Below are 15,295 nucleotides of genomic sequence, written 5' to 3' on the forward strand. Positions count from 1 at the left end.
TATAACATATGAAAACGACAGAATTTAAATTCCCTTGCTGCCGGTTGACTACATTTTAAAATCAGATCGAAAGTTCTCAACTGAAGTACTACAGGTACCAGTTTCCTTATCTACAGCTTCTATTCACTGACGATAGTTCCATTTTTTCATTCTCTATGGAATTCGCGTTCATCGCTCAATGCGTAACAAAGCCGTCTTCAACAATACAAATGACATATTGGACCGCCATTATGATTTTTCGTTTGAATTAAAGCAAGCAAAGATAGCGTTTTATGGAGAATATGTGTATTGTGGAGCTCGGTTCGATTCCCATGGACAATTAGGATGAACCACTTCCCACTGAGGTAAGATTTCTTAATTATAGTAAGATTTCTGTTTGAAAACTGCAACAATAAGTGGGGAATAAAACCTTTTACGTTTTGTAGCGTCTATGATAATTCTAGGAATAAATTTAATGTGTGTATTGGGGGCTTAGAGTTAAGATTCGACTAGACAGGTACATTTAAAACACTACCGAACGCGCGACGCAATTTAAAAATTACTGAGGACAATGAGGTGTTACGGTTTTAATACATTACGTTGTTTTATGACCATCCTTCCTTCTCAATAAATACAAACGAAATAAATCATATAATGCTATGCTTATGAAAGTTTGGAATTCTGTGAATGGTAAATTGTATTTAAATACCATCTTAAATTTGAAGAATACTGCAAAGTGTATACAAAGTCACGAACATACCAATCAATAAAAACATGAGACACCACCAATAATAATTAGCCCTATTATGATATAATCGTAATATTAAATAAATAATAATTATTATATTTAATTATTATTAATATCATTAATACTATTAAAGATCTAAAAAGCATGAAACATAATCAATAATTATTTTCATGATATAATCGTAATATTGCAAAATAAATATTAATAATTGTATTTTATTATTATTAATATCCGAAGAAAAAAGAATCGAGGTGATAGAAATGAGATTTTTGGGGAGTATAGCAGGTTATACTCTCTTAGATAAGAAACGAAATGAAGACATCAGACTAGAACTGAATATATTCAATTTAATTGAAAAACTCACAGAATATAGGAATAAATGGAAGCAACACGTTGAAAGAATGACTCAAGACCGTATTCTTAAATGTATATTCGACTACAGACCAACTGGTAAACGAAACATAGGTAGACCCAGGAAAAGATGGCTTCAACAATTTTAAAATGTATATACTTCATGAGACCGGAACGAGCCAAACAAGGCTTAAACCATGTGGCTGATGATGATGATGATGATGATGATGATGATGATGATGATTAATATCATTAATACCATTAAAGACCTAAAAAATAACAATATTTATCAGTTTCATATCTGGATTCTTTGCGTATTTATCCATGAAAACAGATTAACGAAATAGGCTAAATGCAGAAGTAGAAATGAGGCTACAGCTTTCCACCCTAAAAGCAGATAATTGTACAAAAAATATGTACCCTTTAGAAAGGATCATAATTATTCAGCCCACCCAACAAAACAATTGAGGACTGAATATGTAACCGATGAAAGTGCCGCGAAAGAAAAGTTTGGGAATCTTGCCAATTTCCCACAATTTGTACCTCATTATTAGCTAAGCCTTACCACAAAAATTTTACTAAACCAGATGGATCTAGCATTTTCCACGTTTACCAGGTTACAAAGCACGGCACGTACTATCGTTCCAAGCAAAGAAGCGGAAATTGAGATTTGTGGCACTTCGTCGTTTGCAATATTCAATTCTCAATTAAGGACTATATTTTATATAATAACGTGTGTGAATGATTAAATATTATCAAATTATATTAACATTTGTATAGTGAGGATTATTTTTTTATCATTATTTCAAAGATCTTACAAAGTTCATAGTAGCCCTAGTGATTATAGCGAATATACACTTTAAACTAAATTAAATATGCAAGCATTATTAACATAGTTTCAATTCTACAGTTTTACCAACTTCAATAAATGTGTAATAATAATAATAATAATAATAATAATAATAATAATAATAATAATAATAATGAAACTTCTCACCCAAATATGTAATCATATGATAAAATAAGTGTACCTTACCCTATAATCATTATGTATTACTTGTACATTTGAATCGCACTTTTTAGAAAGACACTAAATCAAAATTTGCAATTTTTTTTACTGATGAAATGATTAATACTTCCCTGAAGTACTGATTTGCAAAGAAAGAAACTTAGTCAAACCACAGTCTAGTCTAGTATATACAGTCACGAAGTTCGAGTTTATGAGTGTACTAGGAACAATAGACTGTGCAGGTACTATTTCGCATTGAATGTAATGAGGCGATAGCTGCGATTCTAGTGGTTAGCAACTATCTATGGATGCATATTTACTACGTATTGACCTTCGTGACTGTATATGCATAATAGACTGTGGTCAAACCTTTCCCTGTATCTCTAACGCCAAGTTGATATTTTATAGTATGGAATTGGTACACTTGTATTTAGCCTTTTCATGAAAATAAGTTTCTTTGCTGTCCTGAAAAGCATAAATTTGAACTTAGGTACTTTGTAACGTGCGCTATACATTTGTAATATTAATACATTTCTCACTTTCATTTGATTATGAATTAACGGAACGCAAATCAGATAACAGTTCCATGTGTGGTATGAGAGGCTTTCGAAGTTTCATCATATCCCACCTCCCTCAATCCATTTTAATATTATCCTCTCATCTATGTCTCGGCCTCCCCAAAAATCTTTTTCCCCTCTGGCCTCCTAGCTAACACTCTATATGCATTTCTGGATTCGCCCAGTTTATTTAAACTATTAGTAGTCAGTGGACAGCACGAAGGACATATTAATTGTTACTTTGCGCTGCATTTTACAGAATTTTTACTTTAAACCTCATTACCCAATTTTGACGTACACCACTTCTGCTCTGAACGGCTCATTTGATGTCAACATAGGTTACAGTACACCAATCTCCAAACCTTTCATTGACAATTCGCGATACTGCAACGTGCTACATTCCTTGATGTGGACTGATTTGTTTCAGTGAGTGATAAAACATGTTGTGGTGAAAATTCTCTAGTGTTTCTAAAGACATCTAAAACAAGATGCCCCACTAATTGGTATAACCTTTTGAAAGTACCTTCTGTCTTCAGTCAGGTTAATGTAGTTTTTGTCCACAAATTTTTTTTTTTCACATTGATATTAGATTCTTTTATGATATTAAAAAATCTTCTTGGTATTTCACAACACTTCTTCCATTTAAGATATTATGTTGCCATATGTTGAGTGTTACTCCATTAATATTATGTGCTTCTTTGTCAGGAAGTCACTGCAACAGACTGAGCAGAAACAGTGACTGACGTCAAAAGAAGAGGCATGGGCGAAACAGGGAATATTGGGTGAATGTGTCGAGGAAGTAAATCACTCCCCCAATTCCGGTGATTCCAGCTCTGAAGATGAAGGAGAGACCACGGACTCATCACTTGGTGCAGGCGCCTTACTATAAATGTGAGTAATTAAATCACTATTATTGTTAACATTCTGTGGGTGGATCGTTTCGACACCTGTCGCACATTAACATTTAAGTAGTCGCGTGTTGATCCCCAGTGTTATATGTTGATTTGTATTTTTTTACGCTGTTGCCTACATTGCCCAGCTTATCAGTGCCTTCCTGAAAGGGTGTCGGCAATACGACTACTACATGATAACTTCCAGTTTATCACTGTCATTTGTTGTGTTAATTTAAATTTTCTAGGCTGGGGGTTCTGTTGACCCCATGCGACTACAAATGTTACAAATCAGTCCAAAAGTATTACAGTGTTACTTTTGTGATGTATGTACATGCAAAGTATTACTTAAGAACATTTTGGCAAGCAGTGACCCATATGAGCTAGAAAGTTTACGTGGAACTATGAATTTTATATTTTAATTCTTATTTTTGCTTGGGGGTCAGTTCACGGCATGAAAGTAGAGGAATAGAAAGTAACAAATTTAATTTCTTCCATTGATGGACTTAATACGTTTTGAAACGATTCTTATATAAATGATATTTTAAATGTGTCAGAGTTGCTTGATGTATTCATATTTCAATTGTTAAAAGTAAAAGTAAAATTGCTTCCTTAGAAAATACATAATTAATCAGTAACTTACATGAGGTCTTCCGCGCAACTTTTTAATGTTTATGTTTTTTTATATTTTTTTGGTATTGAAAGGTCTTGTAGATTATCTATGTTCGTGTATCGGTTTTACAACAATGTTATTTAAATATTAAATATGTCGGATATTTTAACTTTATTCTTTCATTGTTCAGGCTCTTTGTCTTGCTCGCAAACAGTCAAAATTTGAAGTGTGGTTTCGTTCCTGCAAATACAAATTTAAATCCATATTACTTGTTTACGAATTCATTTATTTCGGTATATAATTATTTAGCCCTTTGTGATTAAAGGTACTTCATCGCAGTTTACTTAGTAATTATGATACATATTTTTTCCATTTCATCTTGACTGGCTATTTCCGTGTATGAACTCTAGCGAAATGAGTAAAAAGCCTTTGCACATGTGTGTAAGATAAATAAACTGTAATGGCAGACAAAAATGATCCCTCTTTCCCAAGATTATTCATTTCCTTGGGATTACAGCCGCAAATGTGGGATTTTTGAAATTACATAACTATTACGTTTCACCTTGTTGTCTATTATTATCATAAGGAATTTTAGATGTATGTATACTTGTGTCATCCGCCAATTCAGTCGCTTAATATGGTACCTAATTGTATTTCAAGGCTTTTCACTTCTCTCGTATGTTTCTTTTACGTGAAGCAGTTTAATAAGTTTCTGGTGGTGTGGAAGAGAAGGCCTGATGGCCTTAACTCCACCAGAGTAAATAAATAAATAAATTAATTAATTAATTAATAAAATAAGTAAGCGTTGCAAACTCTGACTGACTAAAGCCTTTACTTTTTTCATTGCACATCTTTTTCTTTTTTTCTAAATTTCTTTAACATATTTCCTAATGTCCTGCTAATATTATGATCTTATATTTAATTAGAAATATTTGCCTACGTAATTTCTGCTTATGCTACATTATTTATTCATATCTGAAGTCAGGAGTTCTGCCGAAACGATTTCCTATCACTGTTCATTGCGGACGGACGACGGCCAACTGATCGTACTGCTTCCAGGACGATACGTCCATTGATACTTGTTTATGTAACCTTTGCGAGATTCATATGAACTGTGTCCTTACACAGCCAGTTGCCTAGGGCGGCAATTTCCAGGGTGACGGCATTTTCTCTTTCTCTCTTTTTTCATTTTCATTTTAGAGTGAAATTTGTTTTTAAAATAGGCTACTTGTTGGTAAATCTTTCCGGAAGTTTGTTCTTGAACACCTTGTGTAAATCGGATATTGTCTTGTTATCGCATTGTCGTGATCGTGGCGAAAGTAAAAGCAAAGTGTGCAGCTACATAATTATATTGTAGGGGAGAGTCGGGTAGTATCGGACAGCGGGTAGTATCGGACAGTGCGTTTCTTTCATCTACCACCATATGGTAGTACCTGAATGACATGGTTACGTTTCTCTATGCGACATCACAGAAACGTAACCATGTCAATCAGGTACTATCATCGTGTGGTAGATGAAAGAAACTCACTGTCCGATATTACCCGATGTCCGATACTACCCGACTCTCCCCTAATGCCGGTATCACGTTATTATACTATGAAACTGCTTAAATTTAACTGCTTGTATAAACAAGAATGCATTGTTGAAAATCAAATTGGATGTGTGTTTATTATATTATCGCTATGAATAGTAACCAGGACTCTCAGTTACATTTGAACAATATTATTTAACCACTTTCCAGCATGTGCATTATATGGAATGGTATGGAATTGAATTTAACTCAGAGGGGCACGGATGGTCCAGCACTGCGACCTGTTGAGATCTATTGCGCTAACCTTCGATATGGAATGAGTTGCGTGCCACAGATCCCCTAAGCACACCGCCTTAACCACATGACTCTCTTAATAACCGGTCCCTTCAGCCAACAGAATCCATATACCATTCCTGCTTCGGCAGATTCCCCCAAGGCCCCCCTGTCGGTCCGAGGCGAAACTCCTACCCCGAGTAGGTTCGCCTCGGGTGCCATTGCAGAAGCCATCCAACGTCGCTTAACATTCCACGGAGGCCGGTCGAGAGAGTCAGCAGCTTATGTGCACAGTATAATTCGATATGAAAGATTTATTCCGCAATAAGTTGGAGTTTATTTTTCAGTTTACTTTATACTTCCAAACGAAGTAAGAAATATTCGTAATAATTATTATTATACCACCAACAAAGCAATGCTTAAAAATAAAGCACAGCTTGCCTTTCATAAATCAATTTTATTTCAATAATGATTAGGTTTGAATATATTCGTATTTCTTTGCATCGAGTCTGATATACTGCGTCAGATCTACTTTGATGACATCATGAATGCTTTCTCCGTGAAGAAAGTGAGAAGAAAATCTTTATAATTGACATGTTATAGTCCCGTCGCTCTAATTTCCGGCAGCCAATCGCGTTGCAAGTCGGCTACATTTAAACGTGTGCGTCTTGTATTCGCTTATGAAGACGTTATTCATTTCTTAAGGCTCGATAAATGCTTAATATAATCGCCCGCCATTTTGGCTCTTTCGTTGGCGTTCGCAGAAAGCACACGAAGACGTTATTTGCCGCTCAATTATTTGCTCAATTACAGTGCGTTTGATTTATTATCATAGGAGCTACGACATGATAATGTTTAACGGTGTGGCAAATAGATTCCTCGTATGGTAGCTCGGCAACGAAAGAACAAAAATGGCGAACGATACTACCTACCTAGGCTTTATAGAGCCTTCACTTCCTAAGACGTAAGCAACGAGGAGGAGTCAGGCCGGGAATAACAAGACTATAGAAGCATGTATTTTGATTCCAGTAATTTATTGTTTTCTGAATTGTAACATTTCATTTAAAACTAATTTAAACTAAACATGACCCGTATAATAGCTGCTCATAAACTGTTTGTGAGAGTTGGGGGCGGTAAATTTTAGCACTGCCTAGGGGCGGCACTACACCTAAATCCGGCCCTTGGTTACTGTAGTCATGGTAGTGCAGAATAAGAAATGCATATACGTATTATTTATACTTAAGGCCATAAGACACTCCACCGGGCAAATTTGTACAAATTAATACAGTGTTTTCATAATTGTTGCAATTTTATTATGCTCAATGTTCTGTTTCATTGTTTACTGTGACTGTGGGAACGACTAGGTTATACCTATCTCGTGTGCCAGTCATGGATGAAGCTAAATTTATCCAGTCGAAGAAAGTAAAACCTTTGTTATTGTACAAATTGCTATAGCAGGAATAAGCAAAAGAATGGAAATGTGAGAAGAGAGATACTTGTAATCACTGGCGTGCGGTGCTATTTGTCGATGGGGAACAGGTCAGAAACAACACTAATAATAATAATAATAATAATAATAATAATAATAATAATACTAATAATAATAATAATAATAATAATAATCTGTTAATGCATGTAGAGTGTTAGTTGGGAGGCCGGAGGGAAAAAGGCCTTTGGGGAGGCAGAGACATATAGGGAGGATAATATTAAAATTGATTTGAGGTGGGACATGATCATAGTGACTGGATTAATCTTGCTCAGGATAGGGATCGATGGCGGGCTTATGTGAGGGCGGCAATGAACCTGCGGGTTCCTTAAAAGCCATTTGTAAGAATAATAATAATAATAATAATAATAATAATAATAATAATAATAATAATAATCTGTATTATGATTTAGCAACATTACCAATTCTTTTTTTTTACTTCATTTACAACTTAATCAAAAAAAGAATGTGTTAATGTAAAACAAATTAATGATATTAATGATATTAGGCCTAAATATATAATACAGTTAACTAAAAATAAATAAACCTCAATTAAACCTACAATTTACCGCTTGAGGAGCACCCAGTTAACCATTTCACAGAATTATAGTAACTACTTTGAAAATGTCTTGGGATGCCTATGTTTTGTATAAGACTTTGTTTTAGTTTTAAGTTATGTAAGGAGAGGAGTAGGTTTGCCATTCAAAATAACCGCGCTTTTCTCAGCAACATTGATCGAACTAAACGCTCTGTCTTGGTTCGCATCAGGGCGCTCGCGCTCCGTCTAGTTGAAGTTGGAACAGGCAGGAGTCACCTGTTCCATTGCCATTATTTCGTCAGATTTAACTCAGGCCGTGAATGCGTAAATCGTACGGATTTTTTAAGAACTATTGTATAATTTCACACACAATATTATGTCATACGAAAAACTCTTCGAACTTAATTGCTTTCCGAATTGTCACTATATAAATAAACTAGCTTGATGAAAGAGTATATTCCATACTTCTCAATACTCCGCGAGGGAAGAGGTAACTCTACAGCTTCCAGCGATACTCGGGTAAGTTCGTGTCCGCTCGAGCCTGCTTCGGAGGAAACATTGCTTGAGACTCCCACTCACATCATCACGCACAGCAGACGAGAAGGGCTCGAGTTGTTTTCACTTCACTGCAATAAGCCTGTTAACGATAGCTGATTTAACTTTTCGAAAACTGCAAGTAGCCAATCCTTTAGAATGAAGTATATCTCACAATCTCAGTTAAGGGGGCAGGGAGGAAGGGAACAGCCTGTTCCCTCTGTTCCATGGAGGAACCGCCACTGCTTGTAATGCAATTTGTACAGGAACATCCGAACTTATGTTAAAGCTATTAGTTATCTTTGAAGGTAATATGAAAATGAAGAAACAGAAGACGACGAGTACGTAATTGATTAAGTGGACATAAAATTTGTAGATGGACTTAATTGGACATTCATGCAGTGGACTTACAAATGTGAACACAGCATTTGTGTTTGGGACAAAAATAATGTGAACATGTACTTTGTTGGTCATTATATGAGCCGTTCAGAAGAAGTGGTGTAAGTCAAAATTGGGTAATGAGGTTTAAAGTAAAAATTTTGTAAAACACAGCGCAAAGTAGCAATTAATATGTTCTTCGTGCTAAGAACTGACTACTAATAGTTTAAATAAATTGAATATTTATTGCTACTTTGCGCTGTATTTTACAGAATGTTTACTGTAACACTCATTACCCATTTTTGACTTACACCACTTCTGCTCTGAGCGGTTCATATTTATGGTCATAATTAGAGCCGGATTTTATACAATATAAAAATACAACATACGTAGCCAAAAATGGCAAAATATGTACTTACTTACATACAAATGACTTTTAAGGAACCCGCAGGTTCATTGCCGCCCTCACATAAAGCCGCCATCGGTCCCTATCCTGTGCAAGATTAATCCAGTCTCTATCATCATATCCCACCTCCCTCAAATCCATTTAATATTATCCTCCCATCTGCGCCTCGGCCTCCCCAAAGATATTTTTTCCTCCGGCCTCCCAACTAACACACTATATGCATTTCTGGATTCGCCCATACGTGCTACATGCCCTGCCCATCTCAAACATCTGGATGTAATGTTCCTAATTATGCCAGGTGAAGAATACAATGCGTGCAGTTCTGCGTTGTGTAACTTTATCCATTCTCCTGTAACTTCATCCCTCTTAGCTCCAAATATTTTCCTAAGCACCTTATTCTCAAACACCCCTTAATCTCTGTTCCTCTCTCAAAGTGAGAATCTAAGTTTCACAACCATACAGAACAAGCGGTAATATAACTGTTTTATAAATTCTAACTTTAAGATTTTTTGACAGCAGACTAGATGACAAAGCTTCTCAACCGAATAATAACAGGCATTTCCCATATTTATTCTGCGTTTAATTTCCTTCCGAGTGTCATTTTAAATATGTAATAAATGAAAACATATGTAACCTAAAATCTAAGCTTTATTAGATATATTTTGCACACGGAAAAAGAATTACAGGTTCACATGTCATTGAAGCTCTTTTAATTATTGTTTGAGACGCAATTAACAATTAAATATTTTTTCCATATTTTCTGCGGTCATTGAATTTCTCGTGAACGGCAACCAATACGTAGGAATCGCGAAGTTAAGCTCTATTCGCTTCCATTGTGGCAATGTAGCAGGATTTCAAATAATTTTTCCGTAGTGTTCATTCATCCGGAATACAGTAGCGGCCGGTGATCCAAATCCTCGGTGAGGCCAGATGCAACTAGTTTAAGTGCCTCCGATAGAAAATGTTTATTTATATTAATTATTATTGTTGTTATATTATTAATATCATTATTACTGTATTATTATTACTATTATTATTATTATTATTATTATTATTAGTCTATTATTATTACTGCTAATGAAAAATAATAATTTCACTCACCAAATAAGTTGTTATGCTGCAAGTTTCAGTGATTGTTTCAGTGTGATGAAGCAACCCATATTATGTGTTGAAATTCCCCTTTCTTTCTTTCTTTTCTTTTTATTTTTTTTCTTTGACAGCAACGAACAAGGCCAACCGAGAAGTTTATTTTGCTCCACATTACGACTTAACCATTTATGTTGCCCATACCAGGATGCAATAGAAACTCGCGTTTTAAGATTATCTGTCAGAAAAATTGTCAGCGATGTCGTAGATATCTCGGTCGGCCCTCTCTTTATTTAAAACTTCCCTTCTTTCAATATTATTTCTTCTCGAAAAAGGACACTCTAACAATGAATTAACTACACAAGCATTATTTCTCGCATTTCTTTCTCTTTATATTTTCCCGAAATACATAACAACATTGGCCCAGATTCACTACTGTACTACGAAGTACAATAGTACAACACCCTCGTTTAAGTCATAAACTAAGACATAAGAGGAGAGAATAGTGTGGGTCTCTGCCTGCCAAAGAGCTGGAATGTTTGTTATTTATGGCCTATTTAGGAAGACAAGTCACCCTATTCCCACCCCACTCTACCTTTGAGGCCGGCCCATGGTTGAGAGGAGTGAAATCTGACCAGGCCAGACGAATTGTGCCTCAGTTACAACGTTTAAAGCGCAACGTCAAAAGCCCGCGAAGACAAACGAAAATCCAGAAGCAGACCCGGCACGAGCAATCCTGGCCTCATGAACAAATTTTACTGCAAAACAGGTCTATATACATCACAAGCCAGACCCGGCACGAGCGATCCTGGCTTCAGGAACAAATTTTACTGCAAAAACAGGTCTATCTACATCACAAAGTTTTCAAATGCTTCTACAGCGATATATGCTTCATTAAAATAACTAATATATTACATAAAAACAAAATTTGATTTCAGTTAAGCCAAGTGACTGAGGCCCGGCCTCACTTGCCTCAGTCAATCAGCCGCCACTGCCGGAATATTGAAGTTTCAGTAGGCTATTTGCGTAGGAATGCGTGAAACTTTGGCACTCCAAGCATATACTGGTAGAAGACGAGGAAGGTTACAGCACCACTTGTGTTTCGACTGAGCACGTTATTTTATGAAGTTTTTGTACAGCACGATTTTGCCGTGGCATCGTCAATTTAAATCCAATCTTTTAACTTGGATGCTACTGGCGCCATAGCAGTAGACTAGCTAGTTGTTATCACCTGATGTTAGAAGAAGCTTCTCAAGAAAACTGAAATGCCTGTTTTCTTTGTGCCAAACGATCATACCCGCGAAGGCTGTACAATGACCCACCCTTCGCATTATTTGTTGCTACTTTACCGTTACTTCTTAAGGGATACTCAAAACGTTAACATGACAAAGGGATGTCCATTTTTTTGACAGAATACGTTTTTATTTTTAATTATTAAATTATTTTTATGCACTAGAGATGAAGGTACAACCTTTATAAACAATTTTAAGCTAAGTCGAGGGAAAATTGGTGAAAAAGAAGTGTATTCTTTCAAAATATGCAATGTCCTTCAAAATTTATAACACGTGTAATGTAGCTATGCCAAAATATTTATTATGCACCAGAATATGTAAAAATATGTAACTTAAAACTTCGGAATAATGATTCCTTTGGTGTGATTCCCCGACATTTTAGCTTTCCTTATAGCTACATATATAGGAACAGAATGTGTAATTGCATAAAATCCGGCTCTAGTCATAATTTAATGGACATTTTATGTAATGACTATAAGAAAATGGACACTACATTTTGGATGTTACGAAATTTACGAAATTTACGAAATGGATCTCGTGTCTGTGTTCATTGTACTGTACATTATGGAGTTCAATGTTGGCATAGAATTGATAGTTTTCCATTTTATATAGCCATAAATGTGGAATATCATGTACCTACTTTCTTGTTTGAACTCTAATTGCCATTGGATATTTTTGGGACTGCATTATGACTTTAACTCCCACCCAGTGCAAAGCATGTGAAGCTGGTTTTCCCCTCTGTTGACTGAAGTCAGAGCACAGCTTTCAGCAAGCCTATAACCAGTTGAATGAGATACGAATTCACATCTTCACTGTGTCCACCATAGAAGAATGTAAATCTGCTAATGGGTATTTACATTCACTTCAGAATTATTTTCTTTTTGCAGCGATTTATATATTTTTTCTTTGATGCTGCTGTATCTATTCTATTGTGTACATTAAATAGTGTCTTTTATTTTGCTCCGACTTGAAAGAAGTTTCCGGGAAATAATATTATTAGGAAGGAAAGAAAGAAAGAAAGAAAGAAAGAAAGAAAGAAAGAAAGAAAGAAAGAAAGAAAGAAAGAAGGAAAGAAGGAAAGAAGTGAAGTGGCGTTCACATCAACTCGTTGCTGTGTAAGGGGAACATCGGCGTGGGATGCAGCAAGACCATTTATGCTTCATAAAATACTTGCTGATCAACATAGATAGATAGATAGATAGATAGACAGACAGACAGACAGACAGTAAGGAAAGGGCACATTTCTTACGATATATTGCACATTGGATGGAAGCATTATTTGCCGAACTGCTAGGTTAGCGGCTTTGGAGACCCGGTTCAAATCGGAAAGAGTCCGAGTGAAATAAAATTGTTTGGTGAACAAAAATATCTACTTCTCTGCCTGTCTGTCTGTTTAGGTCTGTCTTTCTGATCTGTCTTTTCTTGTCTATCTGTCTGTTCTGGTCTATCTGTTTGTTCTAGTCTGTCTGTTCTGGTCTGTCTGTGGTCTGAATAATAATAATAATAATAATAATAATAATAATAATAATAATAATAATAATACCGTCATGATTACCGTATCAAGAACTCTGCTCTATTCCACATAAGTATGGTCTAATACATTAGAAGTGTATTGAGCTGTAACTAATAGTTACTAATAGAAATGTGTTCCGCAAAGGTTTCTTGTACATTTGTACTTTATTTCTCCCTACTTAAAACAGTAGCAGCGATTTCTACTGCCGCGTTCCGGACTCTAATAGAAACTGCTAGCATTGAGTGTCCACAACAATGGAAAAATATTCTTGGCCGTTACGGAGCCTACGTTACGGAGCTATGTGACGAACGAATGCGATTGTTGACTTTTAGCCACATTTAGAACATTGTTTTATTGCTTTGCATATTACTTTACTTATACTTTTAACCTTTGTTTAAGTGTAATCGATAATAATAATTTGTTTGTATACTTACTTACTTCCTTACTTACTGGCTGGCTTTTAAGGAACCCGGAGGTTCATTGCCGCCCTCACATAAGCCCCCTCATTGGTCCCTATCCTGAGCAAGATTAATCCATTCTCTATCATCATATCCCACCTCCCTCAAATCCATTTTAATATTATCTTCCCATCTACGTCTCGGCCTCCCTAAAGGTCTTTTTCCCTCCGGCCTCCCAACTAACACTCTATATGCATTTCTGGATTCGCCCATACGTGCTACATGCCCTGCCCATCTCAAACGTCTGGATTTAATGTTCCTAATTACGTCAGGTGAAGAATACAATGCGTGCAGTTCTGTGTTGTGTAACTTTCTCCATTCTCCTGTAACGTCATCCCTCTTAGCCCCAAATATTTTCCTAAGCACCTTATTCTCAAACACCCTTAACCCATGTTCCTCTCTCAAAGTGAGAGTCCAAGTTTCACAACCATAATTTGTTTGTATAGTTTAATTATTTTAATGCAAACTTGATGGATTTTCTTTATTTTTAATAATATCGGTGTAATATTGTAATAATTATTGTAATTCCATAGTTCTAATGTAGACCTGTAAAAGTTCTTTAATTTTTACAAACCCATCGTTTTTCTTTTTTTGCCTGACCGGTTTAAGCGAAGTCCAGCTTATCGGGGTCCGGATTAAAGAGGTTTTATTGTAGGGCCTATATGAATAATTTAAAATCAATCAATATTAAATAATAACGTGAACATGTTATAAAAGTCGTATTAGTATGTTTTAAAAAACTAACCTCAGGAAAATAGATTTCCACCTCGCCGTGTTTGCTGAAGTCTTCGAAAACGATATAATTTCTTATCGGCATTTCTTTTGCAGCCAAGTGTACTGTACTACTAGCATTACTATTCATACTGTTACCACAAATTAAAGTTATCAGTACTACTGCTACTACTACTACTACTACTGATACTCCTACTACTACTGATACTGCAGCTACTACTACTACTACTACTACTACTACTACTACTACTACTACTGATAATGCTGCTACTACTACTACTACTACTACTACTGCTACTGCTACTACTAATACTGCTACTACTACTACTACTACTACTACTACTACTACTGCTGCTGCTACTACTACTACTACTGCTACTACTACTACTACTCTTACTACTATTACCACTACTACTACTACTGCTGCTGCTACTGCTACCACTGCTGCTGCTACTACTACTACTACTAATACTACTGCTACTACTACTACTCTTACTACTATTACCACTACTACTACTACTGCTACCACTACTACTCTTACTACTATTACCACTACTACTACTCTTACTACTATTACCACTACTACTACTACTCTTACCACTATTACCACTACTACTACTACTACTACTACTACCACTGCTGCTACTGCTACCACTGCTGCTACTACTACTACTACTACTACTACTACTACTACTACTACTACTACTAATACTACTGCTACTACTACTACTACTGCTACCACTACTACTACTACTGCTACCACTACTACTACTACTACTACTACTCTTACTACTATTACCACTACTACTACTACTCTTACTACTATTACCACTACTACTACTACTCTTACTACTATTACCACTACTACTACTACTCTTACTACTATTACCACTACTACTACTACTACTACTACTACTACTA

At 35.7% G+C, this 15,295-nt stretch overlaps 1 long non-coding RNA gene across 1 annotated transcript in view; it reads left to right on the plus strand.

Moving 5' to 3' along the window:
* LOC138692643 (uncharacterized) overlaps nucleotides 1-15,295 on the plus strand; it is a 92,322-nt gene that overhangs the window by 24,068 nt on the left and 52,959 nt on the right. Inside the window, exon 4 of the long non-coding RNA XR_011330094.1 lies at nucleotides 3,350-3,535. This is a non-coding gene — a long non-coding RNA (uncharacterized lncRNA). The remainder of the gene's footprint in view (nucleotides 1-3,349; nucleotides 3,536-15,295) is intronic.

This window comes from Periplaneta americana, chromosome 17 (genome assembly GCF_040183065.1).
Source record: "Periplaneta americana isolate PAMFEO1 chromosome 17, P.americana_PAMFEO1_priV1, whole genome shotgun sequence".
Lineage (NCBI taxonomy): Eukaryota > Metazoa > Arthropoda > Insecta > Blattodea > Blattidae > Periplaneta > Periplaneta americana.